The sequence below is a fragment of the Rhinoderma darwinii genome, unplaced genomic scaffold, assembly GCF_050947455.1.
Source record: "Rhinoderma darwinii isolate aRhiDar2 unplaced genomic scaffold, aRhiDar2.hap1 Scaffold_3379, whole genome shotgun sequence".
Lineage (NCBI taxonomy): Eukaryota > Metazoa > Chordata > Amphibia > Anura > Rhinodermatidae > Rhinoderma > Rhinoderma darwinii.
This window is the reverse complement of record NW_027463423.1, coordinates 22,022-41,287: the sequence shown is the minus strand read 5'-3', so window position 1 is coordinate 41,287 and position 19,266 is coordinate 22,022. Positions and strand designations below refer to the sequence as shown.

General features: G+C 46.0%; 10 non-coding genes and 1 pseudogene across 10 annotated transcripts; all 11 read left to right on the top strand.

Moving 5' to 3' along the window:
* Window positions 1–934: 934 nt before the first annotated feature.
* Window positions 935–1,125, top strand: LOC142704845 (U2 spliceosomal RNA). The gene has a single exon (XR_012868237.1). It is a non-coding gene; the product is annotated as a U2 spliceosomal RNA (small nuclear RNA).
* A 1,125-nt stretch (window positions 1,126–2,250) lies between these two features.
* LOC142704810 (U2 spliceosomal RNA) lies at window positions 2,251–2,441 on the top strand. The gene has a single exon (XR_012868206.1). It is a non-coding gene; the product is annotated as a U2 spliceosomal RNA (small nuclear RNA).
* Window positions 2,442–3,573: 1,132 nt separating this feature from the next.
* LOC142704785 (U2 spliceosomal RNA) lies at window positions 3,574–3,764 on the top strand. Its single transcript, XR_012868189.1, has one exon. It is a non-coding gene; the product is annotated as a U2 spliceosomal RNA (small nuclear RNA).
* Window positions 3,765–4,892: 1,128 nt separating this feature from the next.
* Window positions 4,893–5,083, top strand: LOC142704809 (U2 spliceosomal RNA). The gene has a single exon (XR_012868205.1). It is a non-coding gene; the product is annotated as a U2 spliceosomal RNA (small nuclear RNA).
* A 1,125-nt stretch (window positions 5,084–6,208) lies between these two features.
* Window positions 6,209–6,399, top strand: LOC142704800 (U2 spliceosomal RNA). Its single transcript, XR_012868202.1, has one exon. It is a non-coding gene; the product is annotated as a U2 spliceosomal RNA (small nuclear RNA).
* A 1,120-nt stretch (window positions 6,400–7,519) lies between these two features.
* On the top strand, window positions 7,520–7,703 carry LOC142704807 (U2 spliceosomal RNA). The gene has a single exon (XR_012868203.1). It is a non-coding gene; the product is annotated as a U2 spliceosomal RNA (small nuclear RNA).
* A 5,605-nt stretch (window positions 7,704–13,308) lies between these two features.
* Window positions 13,309–13,485, top strand: LOC142704799 (U2 spliceosomal RNA; annotated as a pseudogene).
* A 1,146-nt stretch (window positions 13,486–14,631) lies between these two features.
* LOC142704788 (U2 spliceosomal RNA) lies at window positions 14,632–14,822 on the top strand. The gene has a single exon (XR_012868192.1). It is a non-coding gene; the product is annotated as a U2 spliceosomal RNA (small nuclear RNA).
* A 1,138-nt stretch (window positions 14,823–15,960) lies between these two features.
* Window positions 15,961–16,151, top strand: LOC142704776 (U2 spliceosomal RNA). The gene has a single exon (XR_012868181.1). It is a non-coding gene; the product is annotated as a U2 spliceosomal RNA (small nuclear RNA).
* Window positions 16,152–17,284: 1,133 nt separating this feature from the next.
* Window positions 17,285–17,475, top strand: LOC142704783 (U2 spliceosomal RNA). The gene has a single exon (XR_012868187.1). It is a non-coding gene; the product is annotated as a U2 spliceosomal RNA (small nuclear RNA).
* A 1,121-nt stretch (window positions 17,476–18,596) lies between these two features.
* LOC142704782 (U2 spliceosomal RNA) lies at window positions 18,597–18,786 on the top strand. The gene has a single exon (XR_012868186.1). It is a non-coding gene; the product is annotated as a U2 spliceosomal RNA (small nuclear RNA).
* The last annotated feature ends 480 nt before the right edge of the window (window positions 18,787–19,266 follow it).

Genomic DNA, 19,266 nt, shown 5'->3' with positions numbered 1-19,266 from the left:
CTCTTGTTTTGTGTCGTCTGTGTTTCTGTGTTTCCGGCATTTCACATTGGAACAGCTCATTCACCTTCCTTGTCTTCTCTCCGCCCTCACTCCTAGGTAGGTTAAAGAGCTGCACCTGAGCCAGCCACTGATTGATGCAGCACCATAGTCAAATAGTGGAGTGGAGTAGGGGAACAGCAAACAGCCATTAAAGCAGCCCGCCCGCCCGTCACAATGGACCTACCTGTGTACACTAGATGGATGTGATGGAATGTACTGTGGTCCCTACATTTCAAGAAGAAGTAAGAATTGCAGTTGCAACAAACCCTTGCTTGCCTACAAAGAGAGCAGCAATTTGGATTTGTTACTATGTTACCTGGAAGAATAACAAACTGTGCAAGGATGGAGGTTGTAGGAGCAAGGAGAACAAGTTGTCTGTAAAGTTGGTGGATGCCTATTTTCCATTTTGCAGTCCCTTTTCTCCCTCTTGTGGCCTCCTGGAGGCAACTAGCTGTGCAAAAAAAAGACAGCCTGGGGGCCGGCTGTTGCAGTGTTGCCCTCTCAGGCAACACTGAGTGACTGACTGAGCCGCACCGTCTTATATAAAGTTCAGACGGAACTTTGCACGTGTCATAGTGGAGACCTCAGGAGCCAGAGCCAGCTTTCTGACATCACAATGGGGCCTCAGAGATAAAAGCCTGGGCCCAGGCAGTGTTGGTCAGTGCTGCTCAGCAGGCAGCACTGGACTGGATTAAAGCTGATACAAGGTGTGAAAGGAGAAGGGGTGGCAGTGGGCATGCACTTACTGCTGCTGCTGCTGCTGCTGCTGCCAGTGTTTGCACGGCAGGAGGGCATTTGGGCGTTGCCAGGAAGGCGTTTTTATGTCGATTCCTCCTCTTTCAGCACTGCATTGTGGTGCAAGCAAAAGAAGCAAAACGCGCGACACGTTCGGGTTATCGCTTCTCGGCCTTTTGGCTAAGATCAAGTGTAGTATCTGTTCTTATCAGTTTAATATCTGATACGTCCCCTATCTGGGGACCATATATTAAATGGATTTTTAGAACAGGGAGATGGAAATAGAGCTTGCTCTGTCCACTCCACGCATTGACCTGGTATTGCAGTATTTCCAGGACCGATGCACCCTTTCCTTATGTGTTTACTAAAATCAGATTCCAAAAGTGCTTTTTGTGTTTGCCATTGTTTTTGTCTTTCGGATGGGATCTCCCCTTTTAATCCCATTATTTCAACACCTGTTGGACAATGCATTTGTACAGTCATGTGTGATAATGAGCTAATTTATTAAATGCAATTAATTAATACATTGCCACCTCTTGTTTTGTGTCGTCTGTGTTTCTGTGTTTCCGGCATTTCACATTGGAACAGCTCATTCACCTCCCTTGTCTTCTCTCCGCCCTCCCTCCTAGGTAGGTTAAAGAGCTGCACCTGAGCCAGCCACTGATTGATGCAGCACCATAGTCAAATAGTGGAGTGGAGTAGGGGAACAGCAAACAGCCATTAAAGCAGCCAGCCCGCCCGCCCGCCCGCCCGTCACAATGGACCTACCTGTGTACACTAGATGGATGTGATGGAATGTACTGTGGTCCCTACATTTCAAGAAGAAGTAAGAATTGCAGTTGCAACAAACCCTTGCTTGCCTACAAAGAGAGCAGCAATTTGGATTTGTTACTATGTTACCTGGAAGAATAACAAACTGTGCAAGGATGGAGGTTGTAGGAGCAAGGAGAACAAGTTGTCTGTAAAGTTGGTGGATGCCTATTTTCCATTTTGCAGTCCCTTGTCTCCCTCTTGTGGCCTCCTGGAGGCAACTAGCTGTGCAAAAAAAAGACAGCCTGGGGGCCGGCTGTTGCAGTGTTGCCCTCTCAGGCAACACTGAGTGACTGACTGAGCCGCACCGTCTTATATAAAGTTCAGACGGAACTTTGCACGTGTCATAGTGGAGACCTCAGGAGCCAGAGCCAGCTTTCTGACATCATAATGGGGCCTCAGAGATAAAAGCCTGGGCCCAGGCAGTGTTGGTCAGTGCTGCTCAGCAGGCAGCACTGGACTGGATTAAAGCTGATACAAGGTGTGAAAGGAGAAGGGGTGGCAGTGGGCATGCACTTACTGCTGCTGCTGCTGCTGCTGCCAGTGTTTGCACGGCAGGAGGGCATTTGGGCGTTGCCAGGAAGGCGTTTTTATGTCGATTCCTCCTCTTTCAGCACTGCATTGTGGTGCAAGCAAAAGAAGCAAAACGCGCGGCACGTTCGGGTTATCGCTTCTCGGCCTTTTGGCTAAGATCAAGTGTAGTATCTGTTCTTATCAGTTTAATATCTGATACGTCCCCTATCTGGGGACCATATATTAAATGGATTTTTAGAACAGGGAGATGGAAATAGAGCTTGCTCTGTCCACTCCACGCATTGACCTGGTATTGCAGTATTTCCAGGACCGGTGCACCCTTTCCTTATGTGTTTACTAAAATCAGATTCCAAAAGTGCTTTTTGTGTTTGCCATTGTTTTTGTCTTTCGGATGGGATCTCCCCTTTTAATCCCATTATTTCAACACCTGTTGGACAATGCATTTGTACAGTCATGTGTGATAATGAGCTAATTTATTAAATGCAATTAATTAATACATTGCCACCTCTTGTTTTGTGTCGTCTGTGTTTCTGTGTTTCCGGCATTTCACATTGGAACAGCTCATTCACCTCCCTTGTCTTCTCTCCGCCCTCCCTCCTAGGTAGGTTAAAGAGCTGCACCTGAGCCAGCCACTGATTGATGCAGCACCATAGTCAAATAGTGGAGTGGAGTAGGGGAACAGCAAACAGCCATTAAAGCAGCCAGCCCGCCCGCCCGCCCGCCCGCCCGTCACAATGGACCTACCTGTGTACACTAGATGGATGTGATGGAATGTACTGTGGTCCCTACATTTCAAGAAGAAGTAAGAATTACAGTTGCAACAAACCCTTGCTTGCCTACAAAGAGACCAGCAATTTGGATTTGTTACTATGTTACCTGGAAGAATAACAAACTGTGCAAGGATGGAGGTTGTAGGAGCAAGGAGAACAAGTTGTCTGTAAAGTTGGTGGATGCCTATTTTCCATTTTGCAGTCCCTTGTCTCCCTCTTGTGGCCTCCTGGAGGCAACTAGCTGTGCAAAAAAAAGACAGCCTGGGGGCCGGCTGTTGCAGTGTTGCCCTCTCAGGCAACACTGAGTGACTGACTGAGCCGCACCGTCTTATATAAAGTTCAGACGGAACTTTGCACGTGTCATAGTGGAGACCTCAGGAGCCAGAGCCAGCTTTCTGACATCATAATGGGGCCTCAGAGATAAAAGCCTGGGCCCAGGCAGTGTTGGTCAGTGCTGCTCAGCAGGCAGCACTGGACTGGATTAAAGCTGATACAAGGTGTGAAAGGAGAAGGGGTGGCAGTGGGCATGCACTTACTGCTGCTGCTGCTGCTGCTGCTGCCAGTGTTTGCACGGCAGGAGGGTATTTGGGTGTTGCCAGGAAGGCGTTTTTATGTCGATTCCTCCTCTTTCAGCACTGCATTGTGGTGCAAGCAAAAGAAGCAAAACGCGCGGCACGTTCGGGTTATCGCTTCTCGGCCTTTTGGCTAAGATCAAGTGTAGTATCTGTTCTTATCAGTTTAATATCTGATACGTCCCCTATCTGGGGACCATATATTAAATGGATTTTTAGAACAGGGAGATGGAAATAGAGCTTGCTCTGTCCACTCCACACATTGACCTGGTATTGCAGTATTTCCAGGACCGATGCACCCTTTCCTTATGTGTTTACTAAAATCAGATTCCAAAAGTGCTTTTTGTGTTTGCCATTGTTTTTGTCTTTCGGATGGGATCTCCCCTTTTAATCCCATTATTTCAACACCTGTTGGACAATGCATTTGTACAGTCATGTGTGATAATGAGCTAATTTATTAAATGCAATTAATTAATACATTGCCACCTCTTGTTTTGTGTCGTCTGTGTTTCTGTGTTTCCGGCATTTCACATTGGAACAGCTCATTCACCTTCCTTGTCTTCTCTCCGCCCTCCCTCCTAGGTAGGTTAAAGAGCTGCACCTGAGCCAGCCACTGATTGATGCAGCACCATAGTCAAATAGTGGAGTGGAGTAGGGGAACAGCAAACAGCCATTAAAGCAGCCAGCCCGCCCGCCCGCCCGCCCGTCACAATGGACCTACCTGTGTACACTAGATGGATGTGATGGAATGTACTGTGGTCCCTACATTTCAAGAAGAAGTAAGAATTGCAGTTGCAACAAACCCTTGCTTGCCTACAAAGAGAGCAGCAATTTGGATTTGTTACTATGTTACCTGGAAGAATAACAAACTGTGCAAGGATGGAGGTTGTAGGAGCAAGGAGAACAAGTTGTCTGTAAAGTTGGTGGATGCCTATTTTCCATTTTGCAGTCCCTTGTCTCCCTCTTGTGGCCTCCTGGAGGCAACTAGCTGTGCAAAAAAAAGACAGCCTGGGGGCCGGCTGTTGCAGTGTTGCCCTCTCAGGCAACACTGAGTGACTGACTGAGCCGCACCGTCTTATATAAAGTTCAGACGGAACTTTGTACGTGTCATAGTGGAGACCTCAGGAGCCAGAGCCAGCTTTCTGACATCATAATGGGGCCTCAGAGATAAAAGCCTGGGCCCAGGCAGTGTTGGTCAGTGCTGCTCAGCAGGCAGCACTGGACTGGATTAAAGCTGATACAAGGTGTGAAAGGAGAAGGGGTGGCAGTGGGCATGCACTTACTGCTGCTGCTGCTGCTGCTGCTGCCAGTGTTTGCACGGCAGGAGGGCATTTGGGCGTTGCCAGGAAGGCGTTTTTATGTCGATTCCTCCTCTTTCAGCACTGCATTGTGGTGCAAGCAAAAGAAGCAAAACGCGCGGCACGTTCGGGTTATCGCTTCTCGGCCTTTTGGCTAAGATCAAGTGTAGTATCTGTTCTTATCAGTTTAATATCTGATACGTCCCCTATCTGGGGACCATATATTAAATGGATTTTTAGAACAGGGAGATGGAAATAGAGCTTGCTCTGTCCACTCCACGCATTGACCTGGTATTGCAGTATTTCCAGGACCGGTGCACCCTTTCCTTATGTGTTTACTAAAATCAGATTCCAAAAGTGCTTTTTGTGTTTGCCATTGTTTTTGTCTTTCGGATGGGATCTCCCCTTTTAATCCCATTATTTCAACACCTGTTGGACAATGCATTTGTACAGTCATGTGTGATAATGAGCTAATTTATTAAATGCAATTAATTAATACATTGCCACCTCTTGTTTTGTGTCGTCTGTGTTTCTGTGTTTCCGGCATTTCACATTGGAACAGCTCATTCACCTTCCTTGTCTTCTCTCCGCCCTCCCTCCTAGGTAGGTTAAAGAGCTGCACCTGAGCCAGCCACTGATAGATGCAGCACCATAGTCAAATAGTGGAGTGGAGTAGGGGAACAGCAAACAGCCATTAAAGCAGCCAGCCCGCCCGCCCGCCCGCCCGCCACAATGGACCTACCTGTGTACACTAGATGGATGTGATGGAATGTACTGTGGTCCCTACATTTCAAGAAGAAGTAAGAATTGCAGTTGCAACAAACCCTTGCTTGCCTACAAAGAGAGCAGCAATTTGGATTTGTTACTATGTTACCTGGAAGAATAACAAACTGTGCAAGGATGGAGGTTGTAGGAGCAAGGAGAACAAGTTGTCTGTAAAGTTGGTGGATGCCTATTTTCCATTTTGCAGTCCCTTGTCTCCCTCTTGTGGCCTCCTGGAGGCAACTAGCTGTGCAAAAAAAAGACAGCCTGGGGGCCGGCTGTTGCAGTGTTGCCCTCTCAGGCAACACTGAGTGACTGACTGAGCCGCACCGTCTTATATAAAGTTCAGACGGAACTTTGCACGTGTCATAGTGGAGACCTCAGGAGCCAGAGCCAGCTTTCTGACATCATAATGGGGCCTCAGAGATAAAAGCCTGGGCCCAGGCAGTGTTGGTCAGTGCTGCTCAGCAGGCAGCACTGGACTGGATTAAAGCTGATACAAGGTGTGAAAGGAGAAGGGGTGGCAGTGGGCATGCACTTGCTGCTGCTGCTGCTGCTGCTGCCAGTGTTTGCACGGCAGGAGGGTATTTGGGCGTTGCCAGGAAAGCGTTTTTATGTCGATTCCTCCTCTTTCAGCACTGCATTGTGGTGCAAGCAAAAGAAGCAAAACGCGCGGCACGTTCGGGTTATCGCTTCTCGGCCTTTTGGCTAAGATCAAGTGTAGTATCTGTTCTTATCAGTTTAATATCTGATACGTCCCCTATCTGGGGACCATATATTAAATGGATTTTTAGAACAGGGAGATGGAAATAGAGCTTGCTCTGTCCACTCCACGCATTGACCTGGTATTGCAGTATTTCCAGGACCGGTGCACCCTTTCCTTATGTGTTTACTAAAATCAGATTCCAAAAGTGCTTTTTGTGTTTGCCATTGTTTTTGTCTTTCGGATGGGATCTCCCCTTTTAATCCCATTATTTCAACACCTGTTGGACAATGCATTTGTACAGTCATGTGTGATAATGAGCTAATTTATTAAATGCAATTAATTAATACATTGCCACCTCTTGTTTTGTGTCGTCTGTGTTTCTGTGTTTCCGGCATTTCACATTGGAACAGCTCATTCACCTTCCTTGTCTTCTCTCCGCCCTCCCTCCCAGGTAGGTTAAAGAGCTGCACCTGAGCCAGCCACTGATTGATGCAGCACCATAGTCAAATAGTGGAGTGGAGTAGGGGAACAGCAAACAGCCATTAAAGCAGCCCGCCCGCCCGCCCGTCACAATGGACCTACCTGTGTACACTAGATGGATGTGATGGAATGTACTGTGGTCCCTACATTTCAAGAAGAAGTAAGAATTGCAGTTGCAACAAACCCTTGCTTGCCTACAAAGAGAGCAGCAATTTGGATTTGTTACTATGTTACCTGGAAGAATAACAAACTGTGCAAGGATGGAGGTTGTAGGAGCAAGGAGAACAAGTTGTCTGTAAAGTTGGTGGATGCCTATTTTCCATTTTGCAGTCCCTTGTCTCCCTCTTGTGGCCTCCTGGAGGCAACTAGCTGTGCAAAAAAAAGACAGCCTGGGGGCCGGCTGTTGCAGTGTTGCCCTCTCAGGCAACACTGAGTGACTGACTGAGCCGCACCGTCTTATATAAAGTTCAGACGGAACTTTGCACGTGTCATAGTGGAGACCTCAGGAGCCAGAGCCAGCTTTCTGACATCATAATGGGGCCTCAGAGATAAAAGCCTGGGCCCAGGCAGTGTTGGTCAGTGCTGCTCAGCAGGCAGCACTGGACTGGATTAAAGCTGATAAAAGGTGTGAAAGGAGAAGGGGTGGCAGTGGGCATGCACTTACTGCTGCTGCTGCTGCTGCTGCTGCCAGTGTTTGCACGGCAGGAGGGCATTTGGGCGTTGCCAGGAAGGCGTTTTTATGTAGATTCCTCCTCTTTCAGCACTGCATTGTGGTGCAAGCAAAAGAAGCAAAACGCGCGGCACGTTCGGGTTATCGCTTCTCGGCCTTTTGGCTAAGATCAAGTGTAGTATCTGTTCTTTTTTTTTTTTTTTTTTTTTTTTTTAAATTTTAAATTTTTATTAATTTTTCAGAAATACAGAATAAAGAAATAGGAACAACAGGAAAAAAAATATATAAATCAGACCTTATCCACATTAGGCTCACGCAGGAACCTCCAAACCCATAAGACACTTATGGTAATAGCATATATTGGACCACATGTCCCATGACATTATATAAACAGATGAATGTAAAGTGACCCAACAACCCCATGTCTCCTCCGTTAGACAGCTATGCAAACAAAGAGTTACCACAATACCACTGAAATTACTTATACAATAATTCATATCTTACATTAAATGAACATATGATAATACCCTTGGCATGAGACTAGTAACCTAATTTAAGGACTCTAAGTATTTGTGCCTTGTCCCATTTCTCAAGTGACCTTTGAAATAAGAGGGAGCAAATGGGCTCCTTGTGCAGAGGTGGACAGATATCTGATCCATGGTTCCCATAATGTAAGGACGTGGGGAAGTCTATGAGATCTCAGAGCATACATGCGTTCCATGGTATAGGAAACATTAACCTGGTTGATCAATTCCGAAATGGAGTATTGATTGTGTAATTTCCAGTATTTAGCTAAAAGTAAACGTGTCGCTATAATAATATGGCTGGACACCATTTGAGAGAAGCTTGGGATATTGTGCATGTTGAGAAAACATAAGGCCAGTGCCGGATCCGGTGTAACCATACAGGACGAAATTTGAGAAATGATATCAAATACCTGTCCCCAGAACGCATAGACTTCCGGACATTGCCACCACATGTGAAAGTACGACCCTTTGCAACCACACCCCTTCCAACAAACCTCCGGGTAAGAGTTATCAGATTTCGCAAAATTTAAAGGTGTTAAGTACCAGCGTAACAACAGTTTTTGGGAAGCTTCCCAATGTTTAACCCCCTTAGAAATTTTTTTGGTCCATGCGAAGGCTTTCTGCCATTCCATCAGAGAAAAGGAAGAGTTAAAATCTTCCTCCCATTTAGCGCAATAAGAAGGTATGTTGGGAAGGAGGTGCTCACACATATTTCCATAAAATTTCGAGATACCCTGTTTCCTATTTTCAGGGTCAAAATATTGCTGGCGGGCCATGGAGGGGAATACTGAAGCACTGACGTCTAAAGATGTAAATAAGTGTCTTATACATAAATATTTGTAGAAGTCTCTATTGGAGATACCATAAGTCTTTACTAATTCTGTAAAGGCTAGTAATGTGCGGCCATTAAATAACAAGTGGATATGAGAGATCCCTGAATTTATCCAGCTATCCAACGATATCTCAGGTAAAAAGGTAAGTAAATATCGTAAGGGCAAATTTTTAAGTGAAGTGAGGGCCAAGGGAGGAAGCCTGTTGGCGTAATTTTTCCATATTTTCAGAGAGGTCGCAACAGTGGGGGACACGCAATTATAAGTATTTGGAGAAGAATGTGAACCAACCCCTAGCAATGAAATAAGCGGTGGACCTACCATTACCTGTTCAATATGTATCCACCTCTTTGAGGGGAGACGTGCACACCAATACTTTAGTTGGTCTAGTGAGACTGCCCAATAATACTTTTGGACATCTGGCATTCCCATACCCCCCTGTCTCCAGTGTCGAAATAGTGTATGCATCCTTACTCTAGGCTTTTTGTGCGCCCATATGAAATTATTAAGTATTCTTTGGAGACTCCTCACAAAAGAACTAGGAAGAGGGATTGTCAGTGCACGTAACTTGTACAAAATAATCGGCAAAACCATCATTTTAATGATTGCTATTTTCCCCGCCCAGGAAGTACAAACTCCGCTATATGTAGATAGCAGTTGGGGAATACTGGTTAAGAGAGGAGCAAAATTATGTTTGAATAGGAGATTCGTTGAGTTAGTGAGTTGTATACCCAGGTACGAAATTTTTAATGAGTTCCATTGGAAAGGGAAGGAGTTACGGATTTTATTCCTAACTTGCTCCGATATTCCCACCTCTAACAAATGCGATTTACTAGCATTAATTTTGTAGTAAGCCACTTTCCCAAATGAATCTAAGGTGTGTTGCACTTCCGATAGGGACATTAAAGGATTAGAGAGTGTGAGGATGACATCATCGGCATATAACCCTATCTTATGTTGAAGGGAGCCAATCGTAATACCAGTGATGGCTGGGTTCTGCCTAATAGACATAGCTAGAGGTTCCATAACCATTGCAAAGATCAGGGGTGATAACGGGCACCCCTGACGTGTGCCATTGGAAATAGAAAATGATGCAGACATAAACCCAGAGGCCAATACTCTAGCTGACGGATTTGAGTACAGTGCCATAATAGCGGATTTTATCCACCCATCAAATCCAAATTTGCTCAAAACAGCCTCCAGGTAACCCCAATGGACCCGATCGAATGCCTTCTCCGCATCCAAAGCAAGAAGCACGGAAGGCACTCGACGGGTCTTCGCCCAATGAACCAGATTTATCAGCCTTCTGGTGCCATCCGGTGCCTGCCTTCCGGCTATAAATCCCACCTGGTCTTCATGTATCAATTCAGGAAGTAATGTATCTAACCGACCAGCCAATATTTTAGCATAAATTTTAACATCAGTATTCAAAAGAGATATTGGGCGAAAGTTAGCAGGAGAGTCAGGCGTTTTCCCAGGTTTCGGCAAAGTAACTACTGTGGCAGCAAGCATTTCTTGCGGAAAGGACCCCAACCCTGCAGCTTCAGTAAACACTTTAACTAAGTATGGAGCTAGAGTCGTGTCATATCTTTTATAGTACTGATTAGTAAACCCATCTGGGCCTGGGGCTTTGCCTGGCTTTAAACTTTTAATAGCTTGTGACACTTCAAGTATCGTAAAGGGGGATTGTAATTGAATACTGTCCTCTACAGACAGGGAAGGAAGGTTCAGACCACTCAGGAAGTTATTAATGTCCGAAACTGAAGGTTGATAGGTGGTTTTATCTTCTTTAAGGTTATACAAATTATGATAGAAATTCCAGAATTGATCACTAATTTCTTGAGGGTGAGTAATTTTATTGCCATTTTTGTCCATCAAAAATGCTGTTCTCTGTTTAGCACTTTTCTTTTTGAGCATTTTAGCTAAAAGTGCTCCTGGTCTATTACCATGAAGATAAAATCCGAATTGTAATTTTTTAAATAAGGCCATATGTCCAGACATCAGCACTGCCTGCAATTGGTCCCTAAGAACTTTGATTTTTTGCGAAGTGTCCGGAGTCACTTTAGATTTATTAAGGGATTCTAGATTGTGTAACTGAGTGAGGATATCCTTAGTAGTTTTTTCCTTATCTTTTTTTAATCTGGAGGCAGCCTGAATTCCCATCCCCCTCATATATGCCTTATGGGCATTCCATAAAGAAAAGCAATTGGTTGAGGAAGGGGCATTAATTTCAAAGTATGTTTGGACGTGTGTATCCATCAAATCTTTTGTGAGAGGATGTTCTAATACTAGATCATTCAGTCTCCATGAAGAGAAAGGGGGTGTTGGTAATTGGTCTATGACCTTTATAGATATGGGAGCATGATCTGACCATGATATGTCCCCAATAGTGGATGTGGAGATGCATTGAAGACCAGATTTACTCACCAGAAACATATCAATACGAGAGTATACTTTGTGTGGCGCAGAAAAGTATGTAAAGTCGCGCTCATTCCCATGTTGACAGCGCCACACATCATAAAGCTCTTCTAGGTGTACTGTGTGGTGTAAATTGGAGTGGGGTCTATGGGCATTTGAGGAATCAATTGAGGGATGCATGACTTCATTAAAATCCCCTCCTATAATCAACAACCCCTTCTTCACCTTATTTACCTTTCGGAGGATCTTATGAAAGGCCTTAAGCTGATGTGAATTAGGGAGATAGATGTTAACAAACGTAAAGGTAATATTGTTTATGTCGCATATGAGTATCACAAATCTACCTTGTGGATCTAACATGACCTGATGCATTTGAAAGGCAACCGAGTCCTTTATCGCAATCAAAACACCTTTGGTTTTACTGGAATGAGATGGTTGAAATATATGGGGAAATCTAAAATGCGTACATTTCGGTGGATGAAGGGAGGAGAAGTGGGTCTCCTGAGCAAAGAAAACATCATTGCGAAGAGACAAGGCTTCCTTCCACATCTGTCTCCTTTTAAAAGGGCTGTTGAGCCCCTTTACATTTAAAGAGGATATATTAATCGGCATGAGGCAGCATAAAAGAACTTATTATGTCTGACTGGGTAAGAATCATGAATTCGAAACAAAGATATAGGATCTTGCGGACCATGAAATGTACAGTACCACATTACTAAATACAGAAATATTAACATAAGAACAGTGCAAAACAGAAAAACATGGCGCCTACACTGCGCCGTACAGACCTCCGTGGGGGAGAGAGAATAAAGGTAACCACAACAAATAGCATTATTGCATGACCATACTACCAGCAGAAAAATCAGGTGGCAGAGTGTCCCTGTGCCAATTCCCATTCCGGATGAAGACGTCTCGGTGGCTTGTTAGCTGACCCCGTTCCCAAAGCCTGGACGGGAATGTTCCACTTGCGTAGCAAATCAATCCCATCAGAAGGAGTATGAATCACATGTGTGGAACCATTCCTAGAAACCACTAACTTGACCGGGAAACCCCACTTATATCTCAGATTCTGCTCCCTAAGAGCCAAAGTGATCGGGTGAAACTGCTTTCTTAGCATCAAGGTGGAAGCTGACAGATCCGGGTATATTGAAATATGAGCATATGGGGATGGGAGTTTCCCCAACTTTCTGGACTCCTGAAGGATACGATCTTTGGCTTGGTAAAAGTGTACCCTCGAGAGAACATCTCTAGGAACGTTTTCCGGAACAGCCCTAGATTTAGGAATTCTGTGTGATCTGTCCAAAGTTATATCCAGTGGAGCAAACATTGGAACCAAGGCTTTAAACATGGTCTGCAGAAAATTGGGTAATTCAGAGGGTGAGATTTCTTCAGGGATCCCTCTGATTTTTAGATTATTTCTCCTCGACCTATCTTCTTGATCCATGAGCTTGTCTTTTAGCCATCTCACCTCATCCTTAAACTCAGCATGTGCGTCGATAAGATCATTGTGAGCCTTGGCATGGTCTCCCATGCTGCGTTCTAGATGATCCGTGCGGTATCCTAGGTCATCCACCGTCGTGTGAATTTGTGCCAGTATCCGATCCAGCACTCCAGAAATGGAAGTCTGCAATGTATGCATTAACCCCTTCATGACTGCAGTGGTCAGGGGAGCATCATCTGAAATCTCAGACAATCCAGACATATCAGAAGCCGTGAGGAGAGTATCTTGTGATGGCAAGCTGTGAGGGAAGAGCGCTTTTTTAAAAGCAGGGCCTTTACTGTTGGGCGAGGATGGGCCCGATCCCGTCGCTCCTCGTTTACCGGGGCCTGACACTTCTTCCATCCTGCCCTGTGTTTCCCCCTCTGCAGACTGACCTGGTGCAGCCGATAGCTGCTTGTGATGTTGCCGCGCGTCCGGCACAGACAGTGAGTCGGCGCCATCTTGTGACCGGCTCGTCGCAGAGAAGTAATCCGGGAGTTTTTTGGGTTCCGCTTTGACCTGTCGTCTCCTGGTCATATTCCACATCGATGTCGGCTGTATCAGGAATCTGTTCCGGTAAGTAAAACTTCCGTAGCAGGTCTTATGCCGCTGTGAGCCGTTGTAATGCTATTGCTGAAGCGGGAGAAAGTGCACTACACCGCCATTCCAGTCAGCGGCTAGCTCCGCCCCCCCGTGTAGTATCTGTTCTTATCAGTTTAATATCTGATACGTCCCCTATCTGGGGACCATATATTAAATGGATTTTTAGAACAGGGAGATGGAAATAGAGCTTGCTCTGTCCACTCCACGCATTGACCTGGTATTGCAGTATTTCCAGGACCGGTGCACCCTTTCCTTATGTGTTTACTAAAATCAGATTCCAAAAGTGCTTTTTGTGTTTGCCATTGTTTTTGTCTTTCGGATGGGATCTCCCCTTTTAATCCCATTATTTCAACACCTGTTGGACAATGCATTTGTACAGTCATGTGTGATAATGAGCTAATTTATTAAATGCAATTAATTAATACATTGCCACCTCTTGTTTTGTGTCGTCTGTGTTTCTGTGTTTCCGGCATTTCACATTGGAACAGCTCATTCACCTTCCTTGTCTTCTCTCCGCCCTCCCTCCTAGGTAGGTTAAAGAGCTGCACCTGAGCCAGCCACTGATTGATGCAGCACCATAGTCAAATAGTGGAGTGGAGTAGGGGAACAGCAAACAGCCATTAAAGCAGCCAGCCCGCCCGCCCGCCCGCCCGCCCGCCCGCCCGTCACAATGGACCTACCTGTGTACACTAGATGGATGTGATGGAATGTACTGTGGTCCCTACATTTCAAGAAGAAGTAAGAATTGCAGTTGCAACAAACCCTTGCTTGCCTACAAAGAGAGCAGCAATTTGGATTTGTTACTATGTTACCTGGAAGAATAACAAACTGTGCAAGGATGGAGGTTGTAGGAGCAAGGAGAACAAGTTGTCTGTAAAGTTGGTGGATGCCTATTTTCCATTTTGCAGTCCCTTGTCTCCCTCTTGTGGCCTCCTGGAGGCAACTAGCTGTGCAAAAAAAAGACAGCCTGGGGGCCGGCTGTTGCAGTGTTGCCCTCTCAGGCAACACTGAGTGACTGACTGAGCCGCACCGTCTTATATAATGTTCAGACGGAACTTTGCACGTGTCATAGTGGAGACCTCAGGAGCCAGAGCCAGCTTTCTGACATCATAATGGGGCCTCAGAGATAAAAGCCTGGGCCCAGGCAGTGTTGGTCAGTGCTGCTCAGCAGGCAGCACTGGACTGGATTAAAGCTGATACAAGGTGTGAAAGGAGAAGGGGTGGCAGTGGGCATGCACTTACTGCTGCTGCTGCTGCTGCTGCTGCTGCTGCCAGTGTTTGCACGGCAGGAGGGCATTTGGGCGTTGCCAGGAAGGCGTTTTTATGTCGATTCCTCCTCTTTCAGCACTGCATTGTGGTGCAAGCAAAAGAAGCAAAACGCGCGGCACGTTCGGGTTATCGCTTCTCGGCCTTTTGGCTAAGATCAAGTGTAGTATCTGTTCTTATCAGTTTAATATCTGATACGTCCCCTATCTGGGGACCATATATTAAATGGATTTTTAGAACAGGGAGATGGAAATAGAGCTTGCTCTGTCCACTCCACGCATTGACCTGGTATTGCAGTATTTCCAGGACCGGTGCACCCTTTCCTTATGTGTTTACTAAAATCAGATTCCAAAAGTGCTTTTTGTGTTTGCCATTGTTTTTGTCTTTCGGATGGGATCTCCCCTTTTAATCCCATTATTTCAACACCTGTTGGACAATTTATTTGTACAGTCATGTGTGATAATGAGCTAATTTATTAAATGCAATTAATTAATACATTGCCACCTCTTGTTTTGTGTCGTCTGTGTTTCTGTGTTTCCGGCATTTCACATTGGAACAGCTCATTCACCTTCCTTGTCTTCTCTCCGCCCTCCCTCCTAGGTAGGTTAAAGAGCTGCACCTGAGCCAGCCACTGATTGATGCAGCACCATAGTCAAATAGTGGAGTGGAGTAGGGGAACAGCAAACAGCCATTAAAGCAGCCAGCCCGCCCGCCCGCCCGCCCGCCCGTCACAATGGACCTACCTGTGTACACTAGATGGATGTGATGGAATGTACTGTGGTCCCTACATTTCAAGAAGAAGTAAGAATTGCAGTTGCAACAAACCCTTGCTTGCCTACAAAGAGAGCAGCAATTTGGATTTGTTACTATGTTACCTGGAAGAATAACAAACTGTGCAAGGATGGAGGTTGTAGGAGCAAGGAGAACAAGTTGTCTGTAAAGTTGGTGGATGCCTATTTTCCATTTTGCAGTCCCTTGTCTCCCTCTTGTGGCCTCCTGGAGGCAACTAGCTGTGCAAAAAAAAGACAGCCTGGGGGCCGGCTGTTGCAGTGTTGCCCTCTCAGGCAACACTGAGTGACTGACTGAGCCGCACCGTCTTATATAAAGTTCAGACGGAACTTTGCACGTGTCATAGTGGAGACCTCAGGAGCCAGAGCCAGCTTTCTGACATCATAATGGGGCCTCAGAGATAAAAGCCTGGGCCCAGGCAGTGTTGGTCAGTGCTGCTCAGCAGGCAGCACTGGACTGGATTAAAGCTGATACAAGGTGTGAAAGGAGAAGGGGTGGCAGTGGGCATGCACTTACTGCTGCTGCTGCTGCTGCTGCTGCTGCTGCCAGTGTTTGCACGGCAGGAGGGCATTTGGGCGTTGCCAGGAAGGCGTTTTTATGTCGATTCCTCCTCTTTCAGCACTGCATTGTGGTGCAAGCAAAAGAAGCAAAACGCGCGGCACGTTCGGGTTATCGCTTCTCGGCCTTTTGGCTAAGATCAAGTGTAGTATCTGTTCTTATCAGTTTAATATCTGATACGTCCCCTATCTGGGGACCATATATTAAATGGATTTTTAGAACAGGGAGATGGAAATAGAGCTTGCTCTGTCCACTCCACGCATTGACCTGGTATTGCAGTATTTCCAGGACCGGTGCACCCTTTCCTTATGTGTTTACTAAAATCAGATTCCAAAAGTGCTTTTTGTGTTTGCCATTGTTTTTGTCTTTCGGATGGGATCTCCCCTTTTAATCCCATTATTTCAACACCTGTTGGACAATTTATTTGTACAGTCATGTGTGATAATGAGCTAATTTATTAAATGCAATTAATTAATACATTGCCACCTCTTGTTTTGTGTCGTCTGTGTTTCTGTGTTTCCGGCATTTCACATTGGAACAGCTCATTCACCTTCCTTGTCTTCTCTCCGCCCTCCCTCCTAGGTAGGTTAAAGAGCTGCACCTGAGCCAGCCACTGATTGATGCAGCACCATAGTCAAATAGTGGAGTGGAGTAGGGGAACAGCAAACAGCCATTAAAGCAGCCAGCCCGCCCGCCCGCCCGTCACAATGGACCTACCTGTGTACACTAGATGGATGTGATGGAATGTACTGTGGTCCCTACATTTCAAGAAGAAGTAAGAATTGCAGTTGCAACAAACCCTTGCTTGCCTACAAAGAGAGCAGCAATTTGGATTTGTTACTATGTTACCTGGAAGAATAACAAACTGTGCAAGGATGGAGGTTGTAGGAGCAAGGAGAACAAGTTGTCTGTAAAGTTGGTGGATGCCTATTTTCCATTTTGCAGTCCCTTGTCTCCCTCTTGTGGCCTCCTGGAGGCAACTAGCAGTGCAAAAAAAAGACAGCCTGGGGGCCGGCTGTTGCAGTGTTGCCCTCTCAGGCAACACTGAGTGACTGACTGAGCCGCACCGTCTTATATAAAGTTCAGACGGAACTTTGCACGTGTCATAGTGGAGACCTCAGGAGCCAGAGCCAGCTTTCTGACATCATAATGGGGCCTCAGAGATAAAAGCCTGGGCCCAGGCAGTGTTGGTCAGTGCTGCTCAGCAGGCAGCACTGGACTGGATTAAAGCTGATACAAGGTGTGAAAGGAGAAGGGGTGGCAGTGGGCATGCACTTACTGCTGCTGCTGCTGCTGCTGCTGCTGCTGCTGCCAGTGTTTGCACGGCAGGAGGGCATTTGGGCGTTGCCAGGAAGGCGTTTTTATGTCGATTCCTCCTCTTTCAGCACTGCATTGTGGTGCAAGCAAAAGAAGCAAAACGCGCGGCACGTTCGGGTTATCGCTTCTCGGCCTTTTGGCTAAGATCAAGTGTAGTATCTGTTCTTATCAGTTTAATATCTGATACGTCCCCTATCTGGGGACCATATATTAAATGGATTTTTAGAACATGGAGATGGAAATAGAGCTTGCTCTGTCCACTCCACACATTGACCTGGTATTGCAGTATTTCCAGGACCGGTGCACCCTTTCCTTATGTGTTTACTAAAATCAGATTCCAAAAGTGCTTTTTGTGTTTGCCATTGTTTTTGTCTTTCGGATGGGATCTCCCCTTTTAATCCCATTATTTCAACACCTGTTGGACAATGCATTTGTACAGTCATGTGTGATAATGAGCTAATTTATTAAATGCAATTAATTAATACATTGCCACCTCTTGTTTTGTGTCGTCTGTGTTTCTGTGTTTCCGGCATTTCACATTGGAACAGCTCATTCACCTTCCTTGTCTTCTCTCCGCCCTCCCTCCTAGGTAGGTTAAAGAGCTGCACCTGAGCCAGCCACTGATTGATGCAGCACCATAGTCAAATAGTGGAGTGGAGTAGGGGAACAGCAAACAGCCATTAAAGCAGCCAGCCCGCCCGCCCGCCCGTCACAATGGACCTACCTGTGTACACTAGATGGATGTGATGGAATGTACTGTGGTCCCTACATTTCAAGAAGAAGTAAGAATTGCAGTTGCAACAAACCCTTGCTTGCCTACAAAGAGAGCAGCAATTTGGATTTGTTACTATGTTACCTGGAAGAATAACAAACTGTGCAAGGATGGAGGTTTTAGGAGCAAGGAGAACAAGTTGTCTGTAAAGTTGGTGGATGCCTATTTTCCATTTTGCAGTCCCTTGTCTCCCTCTTGTGGCCTCCTGGAGGCAACTAGCTGTGCAAAAAAAAGACAGCCTGGGGGCCGGCTGTTGCAGTGTTGCCCTCTCAGGCAACACGGAGTGACTGACTGAGCCGCACCGTCTTATATAAAGTTCAGACGGAACTTTGCACGTGTCATAGTGGAGACCTCAGGAGCCAGAGCCAGCTTTCTGACATCATAATGGGGCCTCAGAGATAAAAGCCTGGGCCCAGGCAGTGTTGGTCAGTGCTGCTCAGCAGGCAGCACTGGACTGGATTAAAGCTGATACAAGGTGTGAAAGGAGAAGGGGTGGCAGTGGGCATGCACTTACTGCTGCTGCTGCTGCTGCTGCCAGTGTTTGCACGGCAGGAGGGCATTTGGGCGTTGCCAGGAAGGCGTTTTTATGTCGATTCCTCCTCTTTCAGCACTGCATTGTGGTGCAAGCAAAAGAAGCAAAACGCGCGGCACGTTCGGGTTATCGCTTCTCGGCCTTTTGGCTAAGATCAAGTGTAGTATCTGTTCTTATCAGTTTAATATCTGATACGTCCCCTATCTGGGGACCATATATTAAATGGATTTTTAGAACAGGGAGATGGAAATAGAGCTTGCTCTGTCCACTCCACGCATTGACCTGGTATTGCAGTATTTCCAGGCCGGTGCACCCTTTCCTTATGTGTTTACTAAAATCAGATTCCAAAAGTGCTTTTTGTGTTTGCCATTGTTTTTGTCTTTCGGATGGGATCTCCCCTTTTAATCCCATTATTTCAACACCTGTTGGACAATGCATTTGTACAGTCATGTGTGATAATGAGCTAATTTATTAAATGCAATTAATTAATACATTGCCACCTCTTGTTTTGTGTCGTCTGTGTTTCTGTGTTTCCGGCATTTCACATTGGAACAGCTCATTCACCTTCCTTGTCTTCTCTCCGCCCTCCCTCCTAGGTAGGTTAAAGAGCTGCACCTGAGCCAGCCAGTGATTGATGCAGCACCATAGTCAAATAGTGGAGTGGAGTAGGGGAACAGCAAAAAGCCATTAAAGCAGCCAGCCCGCCCGCCCGCCCGCCCGTCACAATGGACCTACCTGTGTACACTAGATGGATGTGATGGAATGTACTGTGGTCCCTACATTTCAAGAAGAAGTAAG